This window comes from Hirundo rustica, chromosome 4 (assembly GCF_015227805.2).
Source record: "Hirundo rustica isolate bHirRus1 chromosome 4, bHirRus1.pri.v3, whole genome shotgun sequence".
NCBI classification, from domain to species: Eukaryota; Metazoa; Chordata; class Aves; order Passeriformes; family Hirundinidae; genus Hirundo; species Hirundo rustica.
This window is the reverse complement of record NC_053453.1, coordinates 70,766,441-70,794,263: the sequence shown is the minus strand read 5'-3', so window position 1 is coordinate 70,794,263 and position 27,823 is coordinate 70,766,441. Positions and strand designations below refer to the sequence as shown.

Genomic DNA, 27,823 nt, shown 5'->3' with positions numbered 1-27,823 from the left:
AATTCCAGGATACAGAATTTCTGCAAAGTTCCAAACATATGTTATGTCTTTTTTTTTTTAAGTAACCATGGAGTGTTTCTCCTGCTGTGGGAGGAACTCTTTGAAAAGAATTCAAAGCTACAAAGCAATCCTGCATTACAGTATACATTATTGTTTATTGATTGCCTGTAGTTTGTTTTACTGTTATCCTACTTGTGTTATATTCCCAGTTATTGCCATACCTCTTGGTAAGGTAAATTATGCATTTGATTTTAACATGAAGTCATAACACAGAATTACAGTAAAGTGTACTACTTTACTTGAGTCAGAGTTTACTTGAGACTTCAATTCTAAATTCTTCAAATAAAGTTTTTATTTCAAAATTTTTAATGGCCAGATTTGCCGCACTTACTTTTACCCAGAACTTAATTTTTAGGAATTTCCTTGTTACGATGGGTTATTTTTATGTTTTACCTCAAAGAAGTATGGTAGTTAAGAAGGGCAGTCAGATCTTTGGAGGCAAATTGTCTTTTGTTGTGCTGCATAAAATTGTTGCTGAAAATATTCTTAAAAGCTGATACTAGTGATTAGAGTTTAACATGTGATTTTAAAGCATAATTGTCCCTCAAAATATTTCCTGGAAGAGAGAAAAGTGGACACAGACACACAGAAGAGAATGTGAAAGGTTTTTTATTATGTGCTTATTCTGTATTTAATTTATGAACTTCAGTTCTGTTTGCTAAAATTGCCCTTTTAGGTAAGTAATTATTTTTCGTCATGTGACTTAGGCAGGAGGAACTGAAGTCAAATTGAGAAGTTAGTGGGTTCTAGATTCAAACTCAAATAGTTTGAAAATAAAGAACCATAGAATACTCTAAGGTGGAAGAGACCCACAAGGATTATCGAGGAGCTGTGATTGTAATTTAGCCAGATCACTTTTCCAAATTATTATTTCCTCACAATAATAATATTGTGAGGATAGTCCTTTGGTACAGCAGATTGTGACAGATTTTCCCAATAATGGCACTGTAGTTACTACTGCCTTCAACATTTGGTGTACAACCTGCTGGTACGTGGACGCGGTCTGTATTTGAAAGTACCGCTTTGGCCATAGTGAGATGATAAACCAGCTGCAGGGCTATGGCACTCATGGCTCTGCAATATGATTTCTGACCTGATGCTAGTGGTAGGTTCATGCCAAAATCCACCTTGTTTTCTTTCTTACCTCCCTTTTAATGTCTTATTCCCCACAGTGTGCTTCTTGAAGGAGTATGTTGGCAGCCTTGGTTTGTGCTTGGAGAGCTGCTGCATCTTTCTGCCTGCCCTTTCTCGGGCAACACTACCGTTGGTCTTTTACGGCTCTGTGGGGTTTTAATGTTTGAAAAGCAACAACATGGCCTCGTCTAAATCAAATTAGCCCAGCTGTAGTCAGTTCTGGCTGCTGATCTGAAAGCTGAAGTCATTTAGTCTGAGATTCCCAGCCAGCAGCACAATACATTGTACTGTTTCAGTAGTAATGAAATTCCCCTACAGTATATACTGATGCTTGTTTTTGATAGGGAATATGTCTGATGTTCAGAGTTACATTAACAAAATATTTGAAGGCCAGGGAGATTGCTCTTGTGATGAAATTCTTCTCTGATGTAGTTATCAATAAAGCTGGCTGGAAGTGTTTGGTTTAAAACCGGGTTTGCAAAGCTGAGTTCTGAGAAGCGTATGTAGGATAATTTTTACTTCACAGTTTCACTGAAAACAGAAAAATCTTTGTATGTGGATGGTGTTGTGGTGCCTCATGGGAATTTTAGGTCAGCTGCACCCTGCAGATCTGTGTGTTCGGTGCCTTGGCTCTCCTGTGCGTGCCAGAGTCGCTTAGTCCTGTAGTCCCAGCAAGAAGAGGGACTAACAGTGTTTGAGGAGATGTAATCTGTGCTGTCAGATTCTCATTGTTGCATCTAAATTTCTTACAGAAACATGTTCATAAACGTGGCTGATGTGTGACAGTCCTCTCTGTTTCATCCGAGGGAAAAAGCTTTGTTACATCAAATCAAATCCTCGAATGGGGCTTCGTTTGTTGTTTTAAATGTACAAATTGTGGTGTGAGGCATTAGGAAAGGCAAGTTCATTCATCAGATGCAGTGGGAAATGCTGAGGTTTTTCACAGACCCTTATTCCAGTGGGAGCTGCTGCCACGTCTTTGACCAGGTCCTGCAAAAACTCGGTCTCCTGCTGTACCATTAGCACAATGGCATAAAAGCCTGCTGTGCCTAAGCAGAGCAATTTACTGTGATTTTGGAACTTTCAGTGATATTTTGAATATGCTGAAAACATGCAGTCCATGTGGTGTCCTCAAAATAAGGACCTTGCTCTTATCTCTGAAATACTGTGGAAGAGAGTCAGAGTGCTGTTTCACACAGGAATCTGTCCTGCTGAGGAACGATGCTGCAGGTTGCTGTAACAGAGGGTTTGTTACTAAGGTGAGTGTGGGGATGTCGCACTCTTAAAGTACAGGGAGGCATTTTTGAATGGTTTTATTCTTTGCTTGCATCCTAAAACCTACCAGAGTGGGTTTTTTTGGCAGAGGGAGTGTGAATTTCATTAGTGGGGAGAAAGGTGAGGGAACTTTTTTTTTTTGCATAAATAGTTTTTAATGTTTTTGCTTCATTGCTTTACTCTGTAATGTTATTGTGTGCTTAAAAAGCATATTTGAATTTAGGTTTGAAAGGCAATAAATATAGTAGAAGTAACCAACATTGAGGAAGAAAAGGAAAAAAAAAAAAACCCGAAATTTCACTGCAACTCCAGGCTGCAGTGCAGGCTCACTGAAGTTAGCTAGAACACTGGATTGTGTCCCAGCACTTGCCCTGCATGTTACTCATCAGGACTTCTTAGGGACCTGAATGTTCTTTCTGTGTATCCCTGAGGCTGGCACATGGAGCAGTAGGGTGCTGCTGGCCCCTCTTCTGCTGCCGGGGTTAGCTGCAGGCGCAGGGATTGGTGTGCCTCTTCCATGTTCCTTTCCTTCCTTTCCTACAGCGTTTTCCTGGCCGGTCAGAGTCTGTACGGACATCCTGACCAGGCTTCTTGTGTCATCTGGTGTTTTCACGAGTTCAGGTAGCGCTGGTGCAGACTCAGCCCTGCGAACGAGGAAATTCCTTGCTGCCAGGTGCTCAGAAGGCAGCAAAGGAAAATAAGGAGAAGACAGACCAGGAAAAATAAGGATCTGAAACAGAGCATTTCCTTGTGGAAGACACGATGGCCATGCATTTCCAGCTTGGGAAGCCATTCCTCTTCTTGCTTTGCTGTCTCCCTGCTGTCAATCCAGAGTGTCTCAAACTTCATTTGCGCTCATTTCACACAGAGTTTGCTTATCAGCCTGAAAGGCGACTGTCTGATCTTTCCTTTTGCATGCTTTCACTTTTAAGATCTTCCCTTTCTTATGTAAAAAAGGCAATTAGAGTCGTATCTGTTTATTTTAAACAAAATGGCTGTTAATTAGCGTGATCAAAAACCCTGCCATTGTAGACTATGGGCTTCACTTTGTAGTCGCGCTAAATTGCGTACAGTTTGGTGCCAGCTGACATGATAGCAACACAAAGTCTGCCTTTTTTTAACTTAATGAACAAACAGATTTATGAGGCTTTGTTATCTTCTGGTTTAGATCTATAGGTTCGGAATGCATTATTTAGAGTTCTTGTTTCTTAATGACTAATGTCATGTTGTTACTTATTAAGAGTGCTTTAACTTGCTGAAGAAGTTTCCCTCTCTTTTGTATCCCCTTGTTTCCATTTTCCTTTTTTTTTTTTTTTTTTTTTTGGATGGCTTAATTAAACAGTACATCTGTGGTACACAAAACAGTTGAGATGCACTTCTCTAGTTGCATTTAGGAGTTTCAGCACTAACTCCATAGTGGTGTGAGAGCCCTGGATACTCTGTTCCTTCAAAGCAGAATAAGGGGCAGTTCCTCAGTTCTTTCCTTGCCTCCATCACAGCCTGATATTTATCATAATGTCTGGGAAAAAGATGCCCACAACAATCTGTTGGTGTAGCCTTGCTTTGTTTTGGACAGTAGGAAGTTAAGAATGTTGGTGATAAAGCTGTGATTCCCATCTGTAGACTTGTCATCTTGAGTGAATGGCAGTGTGTCCCTCTAAATGAAAAAAAAACATGTTAAAAACCCAAAACATATTTCAACTAATAAGTGAAAATTCTCTGTGCTTTCTTCTTATTAACTGTGGCTATTACTTTGCAGGGGAGGTGCTCATTTCAGAAAGTCAGAAATGTCTGGTTTTTGTACTTGGTTTGACAACTTCTGATGGCTATTGAAACAGCTACTGGAACCAGAATGTAGAAAATGTAGAGCTGGAATTAATCAGAAGCTCCTCTATTCTTGTCACCACTGGGGAGCTGAGAACTGCAGTGTAGTTTCCAGAATTTACTTTCCTAGGAATGCACATATCCCCATCCTTGAAGTTTCCCCGAGTCCTTAGCCATTTTTATGTTAAATTCTTCTGTATGCTGATACAAGGTCTAATTGACCCAACATTTCCAGGAGTAGCTGATTATTCAGGTATGTCATTATTTCTCAGCTTTTTTTATCTGTTGGTCATTATTGAAGGATTCAAGCGAAATCCCTATTTGCATAGAGAAAATCAAAATTGAAGTCAAGTCATAAGCAAAGTCAGTGAGCTGGCATAAATTTGATTAAAAGAAGGTGTGATCAGGCCATTTGATGGGTTTTACTGTCATTTAGAACTTTGCATTGAGTGTAATTCTTGGCTATAATTCTCCAAGTACATGTTTAATTTAAAGACATAAGACAATTAATTACTTTTTCCTCTGGTTATATTTCAGTATTCAACCATACACCATTTCATATTAAAATATTGAAGGAGATGTTACTTGCTATCATGGAAGATTAAGGTAGCAATAATTATATTTGCTCCAAGTTGGGGGGGGGAATAAACCAAAAAAATATCAAAACAGAAAGACTAGAAAAAGTGAATATGAAAACAAATCTAAAGTACTGCAAATTTTAGTGTTAGTCTGAATCACATTTTTTTTTTAACTGTTGTAATTTCCAAATTAAATAGAAATGAAATACATTTGGGATTTCCAGCGGAGAACTATTTTTAATAAAGTTTTTTTGGTTTCATCTGTCACAACATTATACTGAAATAAAATAAAGGCCTTTTCTATTTTATCAACATAAAATTTAAAAGAAACATCGGGTGAAAGTAATTTTCAGATGGAAATTTGTCTTTGTATATCAAACAGCACTTTTTAAGGCTAGTGTTTAAAATGGGAAATTTTCCAACTTTATCAAGAGACCCTTTCTAGGATTTTTGAAATTGAAATATTATAAAAATTGCTTTATCTTTTTTAAATGGTCAATATAAAATGCATAGTCATTTACAGCGGAAATAATTTTTTTGTGAGTTTTTTTGTCAAGATGGGGTTTTTATTAGTGAACAAAAGAATAAGAAAGGGTGTACAGTTAAACAAAACAAGTAATTCTGGAGAGAATGGAAATTAATCACTGTTGTCCATTCCATCCTTAATTTAAGAACAAGGAATTGTTCAATGGAAAAACCAAGGAAGATATTTTGATAAAATAGGATTATTAGGCACTACCTGCAAATAACTTGTGGACCGTCCTAACAAAACTACTGATTAAAAAAAAATTACCAATCAAGCACATGTATGAATTACTGAAATTTGAAGGTAAATGAGATGCACTTTCTGTCTCTTTACTTTCTCCTTTTTGCTTCAGAATGTGAAGTACTTACTCAAGAGATGGTTTATGAGAAGTCTCTCATAGCAAGTTATTTTGTAGTTTTTCAGTTCCAGGAATTTGTCACTCTGTGATAAAATGGTTGATATTTGCAGTTATTTTTCATCTTGACTGACTGAAATATTCTATGATTACAAATTATATAGGGTTAAAAACATTTATGCAAGTGCTATTTTTCATGTGCTGGTTAATTTACATATATTTTACGTTTAATTAACATATATAATATTTTTTCTGTAGATGTAATAGAAATAGGGCTTTGATCCATCAGAGTCCTTCAGCAAATGCTTAACCTTAAGCACATAAATAATACCATTGTTTTCAGTGTCTTTAATCTGTGCTTTTAAGTGCTTTGTTGGACTGTGGCCTAGTATAATTATATGTTTGCAATAACAGTTGCTTATTAAAAGCAGTTGTTAGATCTCAAAAAATAATATAAAAGAAATAACATGAGAAAATATGTATCAAACAGTACTGGAAAAAATAGAAATTGTTTCAGAGACCTTATTTGCTTGTCATTGTCCATCACATTGCAAATTCTGCTTTGTGTGACTATCCTTTTTTTTTTTTAAGAGGGCAAGACCAAGGCATATTAAGGAAGATCCCACAGATATTTATGAAAAAAATCAGAGAATTTTTTAAAAAGTTAATTTGTTATTGACACTGAGTTCTCCAACAAAGATGTGATTTTATTAAACAGCTTCCTTCCATATAATTCTAAAGCTCTGAGTAGACCATTCACTAGCTGTTAGTTCCACAGTTTGCTTCTTTTTCAGTAAGAACAACTGGGTGCGAGGAGTGTTGATATGATAGGAATAGGGGTCTCTTCCCAGCATTTCATCTCCTTATGTATTCAGTACCTTTCACTTTTCCTTGCTCTTTTTTCCCTGGCTCTGTTCTGTAATGTTTTATTCTGTGCCAAAACCTCTCCATCTCCTTTAACCCAAAGCAGAGATTAAGGACCTAAGGGTTAAACGCTGTATTTTACTCTGGTAAAATGTCCTGATGGAACCTGAGTGATGGTGTTTCATCAGCTGCATTTCACAGAGACTTGCTATGACAGTAAGTAGGTTTCTAGATTATGAACCCTCTAAAATTTAGTGTTGTTGTTAACAATTTCTATTGACAAGAAACCACTTGTGTGGGTAACACTGGTTTCAGCACCAAGCGCTTGTGCCTGCAGCTTTGTACTTGTGTCTCCCCTCTCCGTACGTTCATTTACTGCTTTCCTGATCTACCTGGTCCTCTGAAGTACTTTTTCAGTTTATTTTTCCATGGAAGCTCAAGAAAAAAGCCACAATAATGGTAATATAAAGGCAATTTTCCTTGGTCTTTTGTGTCTGACTCAGAGCTTACGTATGTTTTACAGCCAATTGTCACTTTTATTCTTCCAGTACAACCATCTTGCTTGGTCTGCCAGCCAAATTTTTTGAGTGCTTTTACAACACATGTGAGCATGAAAAAATGACCACAAGCATCCAGCGGCACTTAAAGGGTAAAAGAAATGTAAAATGATCTGTAAATATCACTGTTATGCGTGATAAAAAAAGAGGGCTTGGCTAGTCTGAATTAGAATAACCAGCAATACTGAGTGAATATAATACCAGAATGAATTCAGAGTAAATCTATTTCCTTACGTACAGTTGAGAATCTCCTGTAAGCATGGTGGGGCATGTGGATACATTGCAGAGGAATGAGTGTGATTTCATGTACACAGAGATCCTAAGTCCATGGTCTTGGCTGGAGATGCTCTGTTATAGCCACGTGAAGCGTGTTTGCTGTTTGCAAAAAGCTGTTAAAAAAAAAAAAAAAAAAAGGCCAGAAAACCAGAATCTTATTCTGGTTGAAGTGTCAGTGAAGTCTCCTCCCCCACTCACTCAGGAAGTAACGATTTCCCCCCAGAAATTAGTTCATTAGTGTGTATTGCTATTCATGCAGGAAGGTGTGTGATGTCCCGGGGCTGTCTGTATTTGAGTAGGAAATGTCACCTCGGATCAGATTTGCAATACTCCCAGCCCGTGCTGGCCCAGGGCGCGGAATCTCCCGAGATCTCCCGTAATGCGCAGTGACTGCATCGCTACAGCGGAACCAAAACTTCCCTGTGTTCAAGGAGATGATAATGGTTGCCACCTTATGCGGCTCAGATAAATGACAAGTTCTGAGGAAGGTCACAGCTCGGTGTGAAAAGTCTTCCACTTCTTGCAAGAAAAAGGAAAAAAAAAAAAAAATCCCATATCCTGAGTGGTGCCTTTCCCTCTCCTCATCTCTTTGCTTACACAGGTGGAAATGTTGGAATTAAATAGCAGAGAGACTGTTGTATTTTGATGTGGTTCCTAAATTGCCCTTCATTGTCAGAAGCTGTTAGGCTGAGGAGTGAAATATAGGTCTTGAGTGGCAGTAGGAATTGGTAATTACCTTTAATTCTCCACAGGGGCACGGAGAGGTGTGGAGTTTGCCCATGTGTCAGTCAGAGCTGATGCAGAGAGAACGGGGGTGAGGGCTGCCTGTGATGCTGGAGTGTGTAGGGGATGCAATGGGTTCATGTCCTCTTTTCCAGCAGCCTTTGTGCCCAGAGAGTGTCGTGGGCAGGTCACGGGCCGGCTGCTCCGGCCCCATTGCCTTGGAGCTGGACAGAGAAAGGGCTGCAAGCAAAAAGGTGGGAGCATCCCTGATTTTTTTTTCCTAGCAGCTGCTGATGTTTTCTAATCGGCCCTTCACCATCCCAAGCCCTCTGAGAAATCAGCCTTCTCTCACCAGGCAGGGGCAGAAGGGTGAGGGAGGAGCATGCTGAAGCCGGGAATGGTGGAAGCTGTGGGTGCTCTGTGGTAAGAATCGCTCTCAGCCACGATGGAACATGTTTGCAGCGATACCAGGAAGTTTTCCCAGTCATCAGCTCTCCAGCTGAAGCAAGACTGAAAAATGTAACACACCATGCCCTAATCCACTTAATATGGTCTCTGTCCACAGCTCCCCACTTGCTGTCTTACGATAAAGCTGCTCAGTTTCTCCATGTCCAGGCATAAGAGGAAGATTAAGTGCACTGCTGTGCCCTGTACTCGCTGGCAGAACTTCTTTGCTGCTACATGGGCTCTAAGATGTGCTTTGTTTTATTGTCTCCCTTTCTTTTGAAAGGTACAAAGTACAGTGACAGAAACTATCATATTCAATTGGACACGCTTTCTACAGATTTGTTAAGGATTTACTCTACACATTTGTAGCATTTAGTTGCCATGGCAATGACCTCGGTGCAAGAGGGAACAGCCTTTAGGTTGGACCTCAGATTTTCCTTTCATTTCCATTTAATTTGATTTGACTGTGAAATGTCACTTCCATTGCATTGATTAAACTTCATTGCGGCCACCAGCTCTGTTAGAAAGGTTAAAGGGCAGGCCAGTGGCTGTCATTTTTCTCCCCCCACCCTTTTCTGATACCAGTATTGGTTTGTTTTGCTATTTTTTTTTTTTTTCCAATTTTTTTTCCAGAGGAAGACTGAGGTTTTTACCCCATGGTGTTCCACAGTAAAAGCAAAACTAATGCAGCAACAATCTGAAGCGGTGCTAACCTGCAGCTTCCTCAGACAATTTTGCAGCACTTTAAAAACAATAGGAATTTGTTTCTCTTTTTGTTCCTGACATATGCTCCCCCCCCCCCAGGTAAATAAATTGAATGTGCTCTCCAACACTAGCAGCCATACTGGAAGGAGGACAGCCACCTCTTTTTCCAAATCTCTGTTGTCCCTAGGGTGTGTAAGTGCCTGCCAGCCTCCATGAGGCAGAAACTCACTGGGAACTGTGTGTAGAACACCCTTTTGCTCTTTCTAGTTAGTTTGGTGTTTGCATATTATGCAACAGGTGTAAAACAGAATGGCAGGGTGTCGGGATGGGAGGCTCCAAAGGAGAATCAGGCAAAAGTGAGGATTGCTTTAGGCAGTTGTATTAATGGCAAACAAATAAAAATCACTGCTGTGGTATTCTTCATTCCTTGTCAAAAGCATTCAACCTTTATAAGCAATATGGCCCATCTGCAGAATACAAAGGTGCAAAAAATTATGCTGTATTTGTAAAGACTTCCCCCTCTTGCTGCCCTAAGACCTTTGCTTTGTACTCTGTGGGCTGTCAAGGACTTAGATAAATTAGGTCTGTTCATTTAGGTTTTGCAGAACCTCTTTTGTCTGCATCTCTGTATTAGCAGGCACAGAAGCCTTCCTGGCAAACTGGCTTTTTGCTGTGAGCCAGGTTTCCTGCCACATGCTTCAACTTAAACATCAGCTAAAATATCATCTTGAAATTTGCATATTGCATGATAACTGTAGTTCAGATTTCTCCTGCATAGTTTGTCAAAACTTAAGGTAAGTCTTACAGTTATGTGTTGTTTTCTGTTAAATAGATCAGATGTTAATTTGGAAGACATTGAGAAACTTGGTATCTTCTTGCCAGTCCTGCTAATAATTGCTTTCTAAGTTTGTTTAGTTGCTTAGAATTTAAAAAGAAAATGAATAAACCAGAAATATTAAAACAGCTTGGTCTGAAAGGAGGGATGTAAGGAAGGCTCATTAAAACAGGCATATGAGTACAAACTGGTGGGCTGGTGAGGAAGAGGCCTGGAAAAGTCAAGGGAGAAAAAAACGTTTGACCAGGCACAGGGTAAACGATGCAAGTAAAAACTCAGACCTCAAAGTACTACATATGGCTTGAAAATCTTTGCAGCTGAAGGACTGCTTTTCCTTCCTGACTGAACTGAGCTTCGAATTAAGCCTTTCTTTTTGGAAAGGAGGGCTGAACTAGTGTGAAAAAAGCTGCAGTTCTGGAGCCTGTGTATTGGCTGCAGAATGGAGAAATCACTCGCACATGCATGAGAAAGAGGGAATGTATTTAACTTTTTTTTTCTGATTTCTGTCTCTGTGACACATAGCATTTGGTATCAGGGCCACTCTCTCACAGAGACATCATCCTGTTGTGGATAGTCAGGGCCAGGCGTGGCAGGGTGCAAATCCCTGGGGATAGACACCTTTGCTCCCACTGCATGGCTCACAGCACAGAGGGCTGGAATTGGGGAAAGGTCTTCAGAGGGAAAATCCTTTCTCCTGTGTCCCTGTGTGTCACACAGGAGGGGTGTGACCTCACCTGCCAGCTCAGAGCTCACTGTGAGTCCAGGTGAAAGAGCCTGGCTGTGAGCTGTGGCTCTATCTCAGCTTTAGGCTGCTGCTGGGATGACTGTCAGAGGGGGGACAAAAATCTCATGGTAGATGCCCTTCCTGCAAGTGCTGGCTCCCTTTTCTGTTTGCTTCCAAAAAGTTAAATGAATGACTGGCGGGAGAAAGGAGGAAGGGGAAGAGAGAGAGAGAGAAGGATGTAACTTCCTGCACAAGCAGTAAGATGAAAAAGCCCTCTTGGAGCTGGGATAACTCTGAGCAGTCCAGCTGGTGGCCTGTGGGATGCTGCTCTGACTTGCTTGCTTTTCTGCTGTGGCCTTGCCTTGGGACTTGGGAGGGGGAAGTGGAAAAGCTGGATGTGAAATCCAGCAGCTGCTGAGTACTTTTGCTTATCCATGCAAATTGTCACCATTCCTGTGGAGGGGGGGAGGAGGAGTTCGGCATTGCTGGAGCCTGGACACTGGCCTGTGGAGGTGCCCCAAAAATTAGGATGCTGCTCATGGCTTTGGATGTACTCTATTGTCCTAGCCTGGATTTGTGAAAGGAAATGTTAGTTCTGAGCTCTGTGTGTGTGTGTGTCTGTTTCTGACTGGGCATCACAATCACTTTTTCTGCTTTTCCCTGCTTGGAAACAACCCAGTTTTAGAGCAAGGTGATCAGTTCTCCTTTGGAACAGAATAATGTCAATACTCTCAGAATGTAAATGCAGATGATGTGGACTTCCACAGAAGACGAGTTCTTTTGCATTAATGTTTCAAAAACTCTCAAATTTGTAATTACTTACACTCTGAGTCAGTGTTTGGAGACGAAGAAACTGTGGGACCATGGAAAAGACATCAGATTAGGAGAAAATACTTGACTTCTCTGTGCACTCTAGGTTTTTTGTTGTTTTTTTTTTTTTTAATATGGATCATGGTGTTTGGTTTCCTCTTTAAAAATAATTTGAGGCTTTCAGAGTACATGATTGATGCCAATATTGCTAATTTTTGTTGTAATTTATCAAGAGGTTCTTTTTAGAAAAATCGTGTTTAAGACTAAATACTGATTTTAGTGCTTGTTCTTCGTGGCAGTTGTGCCATGAGGTAGAAATTCCAGTTTTCCAAACTCCCAGCCACACCCTGTGATGGAGACAGAACAGCAAATAGCTTTGTTCAGACGTCTCCTGTGTCATCCTCACAGTTAAAAATGCTGTATTAAAAAACTAAAGCAGGTGGAGAAAGTTAAAAGCTGAATTCTGAAAATTCCAATTTTATATGGCATCACAGACCTATGCTAAAAATTGAGGCAAAAAGGATGGTTTCTGGGTATGGTTTGTTTTTTGCCCATACCCAGTTGCTCCTTCTGTCATTGGAAGTGTGTCTGTGGCTCATGGTCTGAGCACCATGGAGGGAGGAGGCGCTGCCTCTCCTTGTGGAGGCGGGTGTGGAGGGACACACCACCCAGAGCAGGGCAATTCCCATCTCCCTTGGATGCTGCTTAAGGCAGCAACAGAGTTAAGCTGGCACATCCCTTTCCTACCTCAAACACACGTAATTTTACTTCACACCCTCAGTGAAAGACATCCTCTCAGCCAGGTAATCCAAATTTGCCCTATTTAGGCAGTGAAGGGAGACGCTGTTTAATTCCTCTGCACCAAGTGAGCAGGATTCAGCAGCTCCAGCTCCGACACATCTTTTTTTTTTATTTTTTATTTTTTTTCCTCTCTCCACTTCTCAGCAGGAGCTGAGTATTGGCATCTCTCCCACAGCATCATGCCTTGTTGTTTTCTCTCAAGCAAAAACAACAGAAAGGGAGGATTAAAAGGAAGAAGCAGACAGATTTGAAAGAGGATCGTTAGTTCCAAGGTCTGGTGGGACCTCCTTGAAAATGTTCGCAACTCTGTGTCACCCATGCCAAAGTCACACTGCAGTTTTCAGAGCCTTTTATAATCTCCAACATAGAGACACTATCTTTTCCTTCTTCTTCTGTTTGCTGCTTAACAGGAGCAGTTCATGGTAGATTATTGTCTATTTACCTCTGGTTTTTAGAATGTAATAATCACGTTGGGACGTTCATAGGTCATGTCATGGTATGCTATTAATATCTTTGTTGTTTATTAACCTTCTCAAAGCAATTGTATGGAAGCATAAAAGGAGAGGAGCCTTCCCTGGTTTTAAGCTGAATTACCAATTTGAATGTCAGGCCAGGTTCACAAAAATTTCCAAAATAGGTGAGAGTTATAAATAAAACTGAATGTGTTACTGTTTGGGGGGAAAGCTGTGGAACTCAGTTTTTTTTCTTCTAGCTCAGCCCCAGAATAGACACAGGCTGTTTTTCACTTTGAGCTTTTAGATTCCAGCAGACCTCAAACTTAACAAAAAGATAAGAAGAATTTTATGAACCGAAGAGTGAGTTTCATGCAGATATGAATCAGCACTGATATCTTGGCTACTGTCATCATGTGAGTATGCTGTCATTGCAGCAGATATGATAAATTTGGGAATCTTAAACTGAACACACTTGTCCACTGTGCCTGTAAGGCAAAAGAGAATTTTTCAAATGCCAGCAATAGTATTCTTAGTGAAAAAATATTTTACCTGTAGTCTTTAAATTTTGTCTATAAACTCCGTTCAGATTTTGAGATGCGGGAGGATTTAATGGGTTTTTTGGGGCACCGAGTCAATGTAAATATTGGAAATAAGAGGAAATTGTAGAGCTGTTTTCTTATTGTTAATAGCATAATGCATCTTTTGTTGGATTTCCTCTCTGCAGGACTATCCCTGCTGCAGTAGTGCCATTTTCCCGTCTTCTTCTATAGTTTCAAGGGGCCTGTTCTGCAGAGCTGCTTACAAACTGTACTAAGGGCTGAAAATTCTTGCAGAGAATCAGACAGTTTTGATTGACCAAGTAAACTTAATTCCCAGTGACAAGAGAAAAATTAATTCAAGCATTTAGAGAGATGATGTTTGGGGGAGTTTATAGTATTGGTCTATAATGTGAGTCTTTAATGTCTGAAGGCTTCGAGTCAGTGTTTATAAAGAACCCTCTTCACTTTGTCCCCATTTTGAAGCACTTATTTTTCCTCTCTGCTTGCAAAGATCTTAAAAAGATCTCAAGTCTTTGTACTTGAGATTGCTTTTGTTCAGAGTTGTCCAGCCTTTTCTCCCCTTTCATGTTTTTTGCACCGTTTGCTTTGCTGTGTGCACGTTGTGGGGTTTAATGTGAAATTCTGGTGGGTGAAATTGTGCATATCTCCTCTTGTTTTGCCCTTTCTTTTTAGTACGTGAAGGAACCAGCAAAAAGGAAAATGCTGTTACTGAACATATAAATAAATCATAGATTTGTAGTTTCATAATCAGTTTAGCAGATTTTATTCTAGTTGATATATAATATCACATGTTTGTATGTGAAAATGAAGAGAAAGTAAAAACAAAATTATATTTATCATCAATTTTGTTAATTACGAGGAACTAGTTCACAAATACACAGGAGTACTATCTTCAGCTAATCCTTTGTCTTCTTGTTTGTTTAATAGATTAGATGGATGTACCAAATAGCATGCTGCTGGGGCAACATTAATTTTATTACAGAGTAAGAAGAAGACCTATTAGTCTCTGTTTCTGGCATGTTTGTAAGCTATCTGACCTATTTTCTCCTCCTGCCCTCTTCTCGGCGCTTACCAAATTCCCCCTCTCCCTGTGCCTAATGTAAAACTGTCTTACAATTAGACCAGCTGATAGCCAGCCCTGGAGATATTACCCAGCGTCCTGGCAAATTGATAAGTTATATTGTTTTGTATATTTGAGCAAAAGGGAGAGACAACTTCATCACTTTAAACAAGGGGATAATCTGTTTACACCAGAGGAATAGGCTCCAATTGGTTTTCTTCCCTTAGGTTGTGAAGATAATTTCAGGCAGCAGTATTTACTTCGTGTTTACCAACAAAAACACCTGGATGGTTTGTCTTAAATTTATTACATTTTAGGAGAAACTAAGCTAGGAGACTACACTTCCCAGAATCCTCAGGAAGTCTGATACAGACTTCTAAAATCAAAGTGTTGTGTTTTTGCAGCTGCTTGTCTTGAGGAGTTGGAAGTTTCTGTTTCTGGATGATGCTCCTTGCAAAAAATCCCAAACCAACCTCTTAGCATTGTGTTGTCATTGAAGATGAAGGCCAGGCCTTTAGGTTCAAAAAACTATCATTAGCAGTATAGTCATTCCACGTCTCCAAAAATCACAACCGATGTAAAAAAATCGGTTTTGAGTCAAAAACTTTAGACATGTCAAAAATCAAGAGTCTTCTTTCCCCTGAACAACTCTGCCCTGCTTTTTGTTCCGGGCGGTTGGTGATGACTTTTAGATTTTGGTATGCTGAAAGATAATGCATTATTTAGGATTTTATGTGTGAAAATAAAAACAACCAATCAATATAGCACTTGATATAACACTACTTGAAATTCCTCTTTTGACCTTGACCGGTTATTTTTCAGTAAGGGGCATGTCTGCAGGGAAGGGCATGCTCAGACTAGTCTGGAAGTAAAAAACTAAATTACTGTGTCCCAGCACTGCAGGTGGACAGGGAATCTTGCTAATGTGGCTGTACAGACCAGGATGGATGCCAGCCAGACAGGTCTGAGGGCAGATTACTGTTTCTGTCCACACCTTGAAGTGCACAGGCATTTTTGGATAGTTGAGTTTGGCACGACCCACTACTTGGTCTGAGAGAAAGAAGCATCTCAGTAGCCCAGTTTAGAAATGCAGCCCCAACTGGGATGACACCCAGTTCAGCCCCTGTGCTCTTTCCTCATTTCAGTCACCATCAACCCCTATTTCTCTATTTTGTCCAGAGTTCTGAGCTTTTTTGTCACACATTAGCAAGAACAGTGTGGAAATACTTGGGTGTTGAGGAGCACAAGCTCTCAAGGATGATAATGCTTCATTATTGGGCACAATTCTAACAATGTTTTCCTGTGTCTTTGTAATTTTTCCCATTGAAAGTGCATTGTAAACCTCATCTTATTAATAGTCAAATATGCATACATAGTGGATTTTTAGTGGTAATGGAGGAACTGCCATTTGAGAAACCTCACAGTGTGTTGAAATCTAAAAATACAACATTGTCTTCTTCTCCACCATCCCTCTGGTTCATACGTTCTTTCAAGATGTGCCAAAACAAGTCTTTATCTCTGTCTTCAAGTTACTGTATTCTAGTGTGTGTTTCAGCCTAGATAAGCTATCTGGGATGCATTTTTATTACACTGCAAGGTACTATTATTGTTCATGTACAATAATAGTGAAAATAGTGATTTTTCGTTTGTATTTTTTGAGCTTTGTATATACCCCAGAGGTAGATAAAGAGTTTATGAAGAAAGGTTATATTTAAGAGAAATGGGTATCAGTGCTATGAGATTATACCCATGACAGATGGTTGTAACTAAAGCTTCATCTTGGTGCTGAAAAGCTGAATGAAACAGTATTCAGATTTTGAAGTAATATTGGCTTCATTTCAATGGGACTTTTGCCTGAGTAAAAACAGACTAAAAAACTCACTAATGATTCTGATTTTTTTGTGTCAGCTTTGAGTAAATTCTCAAAAATTGAATTTTATTTTTTTTGCCTATTTTGGATTGATAAAATTCCAACAAAAACATAGGGGGCTTGTTTGTTTGTTTACAGAACATTATGCAACATTATGCCTTTGTTCACTGGGATGACAAGATACAAAACAACATTGTTTTATTCACACTGTAAAGCAAAACATCTTACTGGGGATCATGAAAGAGTTGTAAAAGTAATTTTTTTTTTCTCTTAGTTCCAGAGCAGGTTGCGAACCTCAAAATTTTGTGAGGTTCAGTCAGAATAGTTATGTAAAAGTTCCGATGCTAACCTTAAGCAAATCCAAATATCTTGAGGCTGGAAATCTCTACAAGAACATATTTCCCCTTGACTTGTCTAATACAATGAGTTCAGCGAGGCTACACCCCTGGGGAGTTTTGGCCCACCATGTAGTGTGTGTGCTTTAAGTGCTTACACTCAGCCATGAGGGTATTTTTAATTTCATCTTGAGAAACTAAAACTGAGGGACTTCACAAATGAATCCATCAGGAAGACAAGGTTAATTCTGGCCGCTGTTTGTGGGAGTATGGTGCCTTCAAATACCAACACTTTTTTTTTTTTTTCAGTGGTGGCATTTGGAAGAATAAATGAAGTGTGACTCCCGGCATCTCTTTAGTTGCCCTGAAAATGGAATGTCAAACAGCATATAATCATCTTCCTTGTTTAAAGAAAGAGGAGCAAGTGAGAGACCTAGTTTTCTATTTGTGTCAGTTTTTGGATGTCTTAATATTCTATCTTGTCTAATTTTCCAGAGAGTGATAATAGAGTTCCTGTCAAATTAGAGGTTACAGACTCTTTAACCTATGTCACAAAAAAACCCCTACATTCCTTATTATTACCATGAATATAATCCAAATAAAAATTTAGCTTTTAATGCTGTTACGCTGAATGCTGCATTCCAAGCATATAATTTTATTCATTATAAATATTAAAAATATTCAGCCTGACATTAGCCTGCTTGCTCCCCGCTCCCTTCAGAAGAAGGCTGAATTGGACGTGTCACCACTTGGTCCGGGGAGCAGCAGTTCGGGCTCTGCCCCTGCTCTGTCAGGACTGAGAAAACATTGCTGCTGCCCTGCCTAGTGCAGTTCTCAGGTTTAATTGATGTGGCAGAGAGGATATTTTCAGATGGACCAGCCTGATGTCACAGTCTTTTAGGAGTGGGAATGGGCCAAGAGGATAAATTAAATGAACTGTATTTGCCCCGCGCTGGGGATTCGCTGAGAGAAGAGTCTGATGTGGCAACACTGGAATTTCGGCTCACATCCCGCTAAGGGGGCTCCTTCCTTTTGCAGAGAGTGGTGCAAAGGCCTGAGTTCCTTCAAAATTAAAAAGCTGCAGCCCTCTTCAGTGTAAGTAGAGCTGTGGCAGGTATGACCTACTGTGTTTGGTCAAGTTTTGTTCTTGTTTATATGAATTACAATGAATTTAGACCTGCTGTAAAAGGGCCTTACTTTCAAGCTTATAACAAATGAGTAATGAATAAGGTTATCTCATTCTTACATCATTTTAGTTCAAAATCCAAAATGCCTGGGACTTCTGTACCCATGTCTCAGTGCCCAGTGTTCTCAGAGATGCAAATTCAAGGCTGGTTTTTTTATTATTTTTTTATTTTGTTTTCTTTTAAATCAGGTGAGCGTCACATGCTTCAGTTTTGTAATGAGAGTTTCTGCACTGTCCTAATTAATACAGTGTGCCTGTCCTGGACCTTTGAAGTAAGTGGGAGTTCTGCCACCAATTTAAATAGGAGAAGGATTTGAGCCAATTTGAACAGAAGTTTTCACTTATCTTAGTGCCTAATCTTCTTTTTAAAGGGATGTGGGAGTATCGGCACCTCCTACGTAACGCTCATCAGCGTGCAGAAGTAAACTAGTCTGGTCACTTATGGAGGCCCATTTAAAACCAGGAGGATTACTCAGGTGAGTGACAAGGCTTGGAGAACAGATTTTAGGGAAGTTAACTCAGAGTGCAAAATGACATTTAACCCATCTGTGTGAATATTACCAGTTGAAGCAGGCCACAAAATCATTTAGAAATCATAAGATGAAAAGAGAAAAAAAAAAAAAAAAAAAATCTCCTTCTATATTTTTCTTGCATTGGAGTTGTCAGGGTTCACACTTTCAAGGGTGGGTTTTTTTAAGCATCACAGCTTGTAGCTCCATTTCTTTGTTAAATTGGAGCTGATATTCTCCAATAAGCAGAGCAGAAAACTGTAAGAGAAATGCCTGCTATGAATCTCATGGCAAAATCACAATATTTGACAACACTAGGTCTGTGTAAATATGTATGTTCTTTGCCGTGCTTTGTCCCTGGAGAAGCAGGGTTGTCTAGATCTCCTCTACTGTCTCCCTGAATGGCAGTGTGTAGCTCCAGAGTGGCTGACCACGTATGGCTGATTTATCAGGAAACTGGCAGACTCTGACTGTTGTCTAGGAGGGTGTTGCAAAAAACTAAGGCAAATTTACTGTGAGGTTTCTGCACTTCACTGGAATGCTTCAAGTAAATCTGTAAATTGAAGAAGGTGGAAAACTGATGTTGTCTTCATACTATGTCTCTCTTCCTTCTCTGAGTGCAGAGGAGCCTATAAATACTGGCTTCCTCCAGTTTGCCCTGTGGTCTTTATAGATTAACCCTGATTTTTCACAAGCTGCCAGTGGAGTGATGAATTGGAGCTGGTGGCATCCATGTCTCTTCAGTGTCCGTGCAATATTCACCTGACTGAAGCCTTGCACACAGCAGCATGAGCAACTTGGTGTTATTGTATCAGAACGGCTTTTTGTCCTTCATTCCAAGTGATGTTATATCACAGAACTGACAAAGTTTTATTCATTTTTAGTTTAGAGGGAGTCTCTTTCCCTGAGATATTTGTTTTCAGAGGTAATGAAGTAGCCATGATTGTGGATACTGCTGTGTAAGGACAAAACAGGGAAAAATCTCATTTTCTCTGGTGCATCCGTGGCTACCATTTAAAATAAGTTTGCATTTTCAAACATGACAACATAGTTTTATTTATGTGTTTTAAAGTAAAATTTAGAAGATTTATTTTATACATTGTTTGAAGTAAGTCCAGGGAGACTTTTTTCCCTGAAGTTTTTTGTTTTACTCTGTTGCATGGAGGCCAGATGGTTTGCTAGCTTGAGTGACCTCACATTCCTTAAATGTACTCATAAATCAGGCTAAGGCCATGCATTAGAAGCTCAGCTCTGACATTAACTCAAAGGAGGGAAAGCTCTTTGTGGGAGAAGTACAGAGATGGACACTTAGGGCCAGATTCTTCAATCCTAACATTTACCAAACCAGTCTTGTACTGAGTCTCTCAGAAGACTTGTAAGTCAACTGAACCCTGTATTATCTATGGAAAATATAAAGTAATTATAATAAAATAGGGGAAAAAAAGGCCTTGTAGATCCAATAACTATTTCAAGTAGTGCAGTCTGATTAGACTGCGAGATTGTTAGTTAATACATAATTGAAGGTTTTGTTCACGTGAATGTCTCTGATAAAGGAAGTTTGGCAGCATGTTCAATGAGATTCACGCCAAAATGGCCCATATTGTGGCATTTAGTAAAAAGTAGGTAAAGCATCAGGTTTGCATTAATAGGTTAGCATGTCATTACGTTTTTGGAAAGTACTGATGTCACTCAGGGATTTTGGTCTGCAAATACTTTGTTCTGAGTTCTCAGGAAATGATGAGAAAAACTGTTTTGATTTTAGAAGCGAGAAAGACAATAATGATTAGAAACATGAAAGTAAAATACTTTTTACAGTTCTTCTGCTTTTTAAGGCTTCTTAGGTCCCTGGGAGATTAAAAGTGGTTAATTTAATACCTACTTTAAACATGATAATTTATTCTTATTTACAAAAATAACTTGATCCAAAAATCAAAACAAACTTAAAAATAATATTTCTAAGACTTAAGCGTACAGTATTGCTGCCTGCTTATCACTGAGTTTGCTGGGTGATCCTTGTTAGCACAGAGCCACTCATCTTTTTCACAGTGCTCCCACCAGAAGCATCTCCAGGATTTTACTGTTCTTTGTACCTACCTTTAAGGTATAACATATTGAAACAGTATTTGTCTAGGTCATTAGAATATTTTTAAGGTATTAAGACATTATTTAACAATAAACTCATGAATGCTGATCTGCAGGGACAAGGTAATATCAGCAAAGTATCTCTGAAATCTGGTTGTAATCAGGTCAATTCTGATTTACCTTAAGCTGAAATGGTATATATGAGGACCTTAGCTGAGTATCAGTATAGGAGTCCACAAGGATATAGGTAAAGTAAATCATACTATTCTGCAAATTGATACAAATTAATACCTCTCAAAGCCAAAATACTTTTACTTTAGAGAGTTATTGAAGCATTTTTAATGGCAAGGCCAAATGAAGTGTTAATGTTTGAGAATATTTCAGTGGGATTTGACTGTCAAAATTGAAGCACTTGCGGTTCAAAATAAAACAATGTGTTTTAAACCCTCTGATTAAAGAGATGAAGAATATGGAAATGCTGTTCACAAACAGGGGTTATTCCGAAGGACTAACTTAAGGCTGGCTTTCATCTGTTCCTCTCTCAGTGGGGAAGGATGTGGGTGGAAGGTGGTTCAGAGACAGTGTTTAGCTTAGGTGCTCTGAATTATTCTGTGAATAAGCTTTTATCTCTTTAGTAGTTATGAATAACCAAAGAAGATTAGCTTCCTGGTGCTTGAAGTAACCTTTTTGAATATACTCCTCATTATTGTCGATTCCTGACTGATTTCTCCACAAGAATAGAAGTCGACACCTCCTGCAATTAAAAGCACAGTAGCAAAAAAAAAAAAGGAAGTCTTGCTGCTTAAAATGTTGGTTGGCTTGTATCAAGGAGTTGTCCTTTTTCTGTATTTACTACTCTCTACTCTTTCATTATCAAATGTCCTTTATACAGTCACTCTCCAAGTAATTGTTTCATATACAAAATAGAACATAGCTAACAATGCTCTCAACAGTTATATTTGTTATCTGTTCCTTCAACAGATGGGAAAAACCCTGCAACAAGCTTTGTAACCATAGGTAAAATGTCCTTTCAGAAAGAAAATAAGTTAGAAGATAAAACATTTCAGCAAAGGAAGAAGACAAATTATTGACACTAACATTTAAATGCATTATTGCTCGGAAACTTAATTTTATAGTACAGATAATAAGCCAAATAATTCTTCAACTTAGTACCTGACTGCATTCTAAAAGTTTACTGTCTTAAACCACTTCACAGTGCAGTGGGGAAAACTAATTTATAAGCACAGGTTTCTTTCTGCCTTTGCACATCAGTTATTTGCTCTTCACCTTGTCCCACTGCAGCTGCTTGTGAGTCCTTGTAAACTGCGGCCAGGAGTAATTTTCACAGTGGCTTCACCACCAAAACCCTACATGCTCTAAAACCTTAATGTATCTTGAAGACTAATGAAGAAAACAATGAGGATAGGGATAAGGAGAGAGAGAGAGGGAATGCATAAAGAAAAATTATAGTAATTGACATCAGTTACTAGCGTTTTTGTTTTAGCATTTTGGTTGGGACCACTCCAGTGGTTTTGAAGAAAATTTCCCTGGTCACTTTTACATAGCATGTGTCAGCTTGGTTCGAAGAATTATTTTGGTTTGTGCTGAACTAGATTCCTCTGGAGAAAAACAAAGCAAAACTTACTGTGCTGAAACACACCACAGATACTCTGAGCACTGAGAGAAATACAAGGATCTAAACCAAGGGCTGGTCCCTCGAAACAAAAGTGAACACAAGATTCAGGACAGCACACAAGGCTGAATCTAGTCAGTAGTCCAGATAATATAGGTGCAGGTGCCCTGGTAACAGCTGCAATGATCTTGTCCTCTGCCTCTGTTGCACCCAACTGTTCTGTGATGTAGATACAGATATCATAGGCTGGTCGCTTAACGCACCAGCTGCCCAGCAGCCAAGGTAGCCTTTGTAGACATCCAGGCAAGTAAGGAGCCTTTATATCGTTTAATTAATTCATTTTGGTAGCATTTTCCTCCTGAGCATACTATCACCCCATAATTCAGGGAAGGAACTGGTCTAAGAAGGTGGCACAGCTCAGCCAATTCCATAGAGGGAGCCTGGAATTAGAGCTGGAAGTTCTGAGTGCCCATCTCTCCACTTACTCTTCTGTTCCTGACTACTTTCACTAAATGTTGGGTATAGACATTCTCTGTTTATTTGCAACTGACTTCTTAAATTGAATTTAAAGTACCTGTAAATAGATTAGCTGTGACCATGTAAGACATCACTTCTCTTACTTCTTTTAACTGCTTACTTCAGAGTTTTGGTTTTTTGTTTGTCTCTGCCCCAATTTTTCACACCTTGTTTAGACTTGTGTTTATTGTAACTGTTTCAAGTTTCCTACCTCCTTAAGACCACAAAGCACTTCAAGAAAGGATTTCCATGTATTATATTTTGTTCTGAAAGCCTTATCTCATACAGACATATTTGCCATTTTCTTTTTTTTTTCCATATATATATAAAAATATGTTTCAAAGCCATTATATATGCAGCATTCTGCTTCCATAGCCTGGGTTAAGATCTCTTTCAGAAACTGCAGACAATAAAGCATTTTCCATAAGAAAAGTTAACAATGTGAGAAATACTCATGCAGTGTTTCCCCACACTTAATTGTTTTTTTTCATTGTTTATCATAATTTTGTCAACTTTCCATATCATTCCCCACAATGCTTTGTGCTAGATTTTCTTTGAAAATTCCTTTCCTCTGAACTTACTGTGAACTTGTTTCTAAAACATGGCCATAAAATGCCACCAACAAAACAAAATCTGCTATTCACTAATAGAAAACACCCTGTCTCCCTCTCATCCCTCACAAAAGAAACTACAGAGGAAAAGTAAAAGACAAGACAGAATTTATATAGAAAAATAATTCTAAAGTGCAAGTATGAAGCAGAACGCAAAGGCTGAGTGGAAGACCTTGAGAATCAGTTGTGAGGCTGTGGTTTAAACCATGTGCAGAGCTTGTGCTTCGTTCCATTTGCTCTCACTGTACTGATGGCTCTTTAGCTGGGAATGTCAGAAGTGTTGGGATTAGACTCGGTGTGATTGAGGGGGAGGCGGAGGATTGTGTTTCTTGAGATGCTCTGTGGGAGGGGAAGGATTATACATGTGCCTTATGTAATGAGGAAGAGTCTGGAGAACTTGCCTGCCTATGAGGAGGAGGTGGGAGGATTAGCTTTTGATGTAAAGTCAAGGGAACAGCCCTGGTCCTGATCTCCTGAGAAGGAAATCAGAAACGCTTTATTTTCCTGTACGTCCTGTTTTGTGTATGAGAGGTGGGAGTTTTTGTCTGGATTTGTTTTTCAAGGTGGAAAACAGCTGGATTAGGGGGAGGCAGAGGGTGGAGAGGGGCACTGAAGGAATGAATGAGCAGAGGGGATTCAGGAAGGATGGGTCATAGAGGTGATGCCCTTTCTGTGATCCCAGGCTGCTGTCTGTGCCTTCGCCTTGTTGGAACAAGGCATGGTGACACAGTTTGGGCCCAGAGGCAGTTCAGGTGTCCCTGCATGCTGAAAATGTCTCCTTCAGGAAGTCTGTTCCTCTGGGGTTTTGTCCATCCCCCTTAGGGCTCCTGCTGTTTGGGGAGTCCCTTGAGCAAGCCTCATGTTCCCGGTGTGGTGGCAGTGAATGTCCTTCCCTCTGTTGATGGTCCCTTTTCTTGTCCTGGGAAATCTGATCTCAAAGAGTAATGGGAATCATCATGGGGACATTGGATAGGTTTTTTTGTTTCTAACTCTGCCCCTGCTTCACCAACCAACACCAAGTCCGTTGTTTGGCATTCCAAGGGCTGGAGCACGTCCATCCCCGCAGGCAAGTTATGAATTAAGACTCCACTGCCAGTGAGGATTCTGCCTTTGAAAACTTCATGCAGGAGCTACTTTTTCAGTGATTACAGTTTAAAATATTTTCAGCAGGCTGTGAGCATCCAGACAGAATCATCCACGCAGCTCAGCTGACACGTGGTAACCCATTCCTCTGTGGTGAGTGTCACCGTCACTTCTGCAAATGTTTCACAGGTGCATTTATCTGAACATATTAACACTCATTCTCTGTAATGTTGTGTTTGTGCTTTGTGTACTGCTGGGTGAAGAAGGCAAAGGCAGTCCGAAGGAATACCCCCGGGAGCTAAGTTAAAATAAATCAGAGCATGGATGCTTTTATATTCTATCTTTATTTTTGCCAAATGGCACTTAGTCTATAATAGCCCTCAGTAAAGGAATTCAGCACCTTCATGGTGCTTTTTACTCACCGAAAATACTTTATTAAAGAGGTAAGTTACTATTATTCCTGTTTAGTGGGTGGAGAAGTTACAACAGAAGTGGTTAGGATCACCTACCCAAGTACGGAACAAGTTGGAATAATAATGTCTCTGTTTTTCTTCTGGATTTGTTGTACTATCCATTGAATCCTGATAGTATTTTCATAAGCATGACATTTTGAAGAGTTCTGAGGAAAGGACCAAGGATTTACTGGTTGTTTGGGGGATCAGAGCTGAGTGTAAAGATCCCCTGAATTCAAGGTGAACTTGCAGATTCATGGAGCATATGCAATGTGTGATTGAACACTTTCTCCCTTTCTCTTGTTTTTGGCATGAATAGGAGGAAAGGGGGTTCAGGTTTGGCTTCAGGTTTCATCACTTTGTCTAGATTATTTAGAGAATCCCTACAAGACTCTGTATTGCTGTTTGTGGAAGTCAAACAAAGGCCTTAGAGACAGGCACCTTGTAAAAGAAAGTGTTTTCAGTGCTTTCAAGTCCCTGGTTTTCGTGTTTGGGCCCAGATTTGGGATTATTTTTATTATCTGTATAAACCTAGCAATACTTATGACTTAGGTTGAGAAGTTGTGGAATGTACCTTTTTAGAGTCTGGGAGAATTTGCCCCATCGATTTCAGGAAGCAAAAAGGATATTTACTTTAAAGAAGTGAAATTATTTATGGAGAACTATCAAAAATAAATTAGACTTTATAGCATCATTTTAGTAGCTCAGAGAATGTGTCATAAGCATTTTGTGCAGAGTGAGGTCAGTGATGGAACAAAGAGGTGACAAAGCCCACCACGCACCTTTTAATGCCTGTGGATTTACAGTAGCTTCTGTTTTCCTGTGCTGTTGCTTTGTTTTTTCAAGGTCTTTTTTCTTCAGCCACTACTGAAAAAAAAAAAAAAAACCCTAAAAAAATTACAAAAGGTTTCAATATACAGTAGTTAATTACTATATTACAGCTCTAATTAAATTCTTGGAGACTCTGCACAGTATGATGTCCATGCCAAGAGGGACACAGCCCGTTCTTAAGTGAATACATGTTCTTGTCAAGTTAACTTATCTGCATTTTACTCACATGAAATATTCCTCATCCCTTGCTTCTTGACACACGTGACTGATAAATGTTTTAAAGGCACATTTAACATCGATATTTTTGTCATATGAAATGACAGTGGCTTCATAATAATTCCCAGATTTTATTTCATAGGAAGTGATATGTTGCATGATACCAAACTCCCCAGATCATAATGTAAGCCTTGTATGAGTAAGAATATATATATTACATCAAAACCTGTTCTTTGTATGAGTCAAACTTAAATGTTTCAGCCACATGTGAGTAGTTAAAGAGTGTTAATATTGCAACATGTTGTACAAATACCGTGGATATTCAGAACAGTCAGAACTCAGCTTTTTCTATCAGCTCTTCAGTTTGCTTTGAGACATTCACTGATGGGGGATTTTGTCTTGCTTTTTGTAATCAAATCATCTAAGAAGGGAGATAGAGAAAGATAGATTTTTATCAAGTCATTTGCAGATGTAAATGAAATGTCATGTAGGATTTTATTAATACTTCTACTTTTTTTTATCACGTATCCATCAGGGTCATAGGTAATTTTTTTTTGTTCAGATTTTTAGATAAACATTTAAGTCCTTGTATGTGTGGACAAGTCTGTCTCAAACAGTTTTAATCTTGAGAGAACTTCAGTAGTCACACAGCAGTAATTTTTTTTTCACTTGGAAATAGATGGGAACAGTCTGTTTGACCTTAGGGTTCCATTAGATCAGATGTCTCCAGAAATTATATGGATATGTGTAGCTTAATGACAGGGAAATTCAGCTGAACGTGCTTTGTGCTGGTATCATTGTTCCTTTGATATTAAGCTTTTACACCATACCACGTCAACGCTTTCACTTTGGCCCTGGCCTAGTGGAGTATTTAAACACCTGGCTAATTAAGGACTTCAATAAGCATTCACACAAACGTTTAAAACCTGAAACTTGCTGAATGGGGGCCTGTTTGTGTCACAGCTGAACACTGATGCAGCATTTAACAAGCGTGTTATGTTGGCAGCGAGAAGATGGACTCATGTATGGTAGCTACTTCTATATCATCATCTACATCTTCATCTGGACACACAGAGCAGAGCAGCTGAACACTGGTGGTGGCCGTGATAAGTGGGAAGAAACAGTTCAGGCAGCTAGAACGGTGTATCCCAGGCTTGGATAAAAGTGTAGTAAAGCCTGATGCTTTGATGCTTCAGTTTGACTTTTTGCATGAATGTTAAGTAAGCCTTGGACTTAAATAGCTGTTCAAAGCTCACAGAAATTCCTTTTTCCTTACCAAAGCATCAATTAAAAAAAAGTGTACAATGTTTTGAGGGTCTATTCAATCATTTCACTAAGTCTTTCTGTCTCTTCCCGCACTCCTGGCTGTGTGCATTTTGCTTTATTTCATATATTCCTAAGTGGGTCAGTTTAAGAGAACAATTCCTGCCTCTGAAGTTAATATTGATGAGGATGTCAATGTGTAAAATGTGTTGCTTCCAAGCTGATTACATGAGGCCAGGTAGCCTTTTCCTTACTACTGCAAGTAAAGAAGTGGCAATTCTGTCATGAGCAGAATTTGGCCTTTTCTCTGCGTGCAGTGATAATGCAGTGAAACATCCTTGAAGGTGGGGAAAAGCTACCCCAGGCATCTCTCAGAAGCCTGTGAGAATTCAGCTAAGGACATGGGACTTGAGTCGATAGTTTTACATGGGCTAATGTTTTAAAGAATTGAATGTGGGGGCTTTTGGGGGATTTTGTTTCTTCTTATCTCAGGAGAATTTTTGGGAAATTAATAGCTCTCTTTTGCTGGTTAACTTCACTTCTCGGTTTTCATTGAACATAAGCCTAAATAATTTCTGTTTCTGTTGGGTTAAGTTGAAAAATAGTTAAATCAAGGGGGTTATACTGATTTAGATCCCGCTGTGTGTGTTTGTGAAAGTTGAAAGTA

The 27,823-nt window shown here is 39.3% G+C and overlaps 1 long non-coding RNA gene across 3 annotated transcripts in view; it reads left to right on the top strand.

The window, feature by feature from the left end:
* LOC120751860 (uncharacterized) overlaps positions 1-27,200 on the top strand; it is a 59,556-nt gene extending 32,356 nt beyond the window's left edge. Inside the window, exons 2-7 of one of the 3 annotated variants that reach the window (XR_005700544.1) lie at positions 17,084-17,198; positions 17,813-17,869; positions 18,150-18,232; positions 18,332-18,436; positions 24,482-24,547; positions 26,900-27,200. This is a non-coding gene — a long non-coding RNA (uncharacterized LOC120751860). The remainder of the gene's footprint in view (positions 1-17,083; positions 17,199-17,812; positions 17,870-18,149; positions 18,233-18,331; positions 18,437-24,481; positions 24,548-26,899) is intronic. The other 2 variants (XR_005700545.1, XR_005700546.1) reach the window with 2 other exon arrangements.
* The last annotated feature ends 623 nt before the right edge of the window (positions 27,201-27,823 follow it).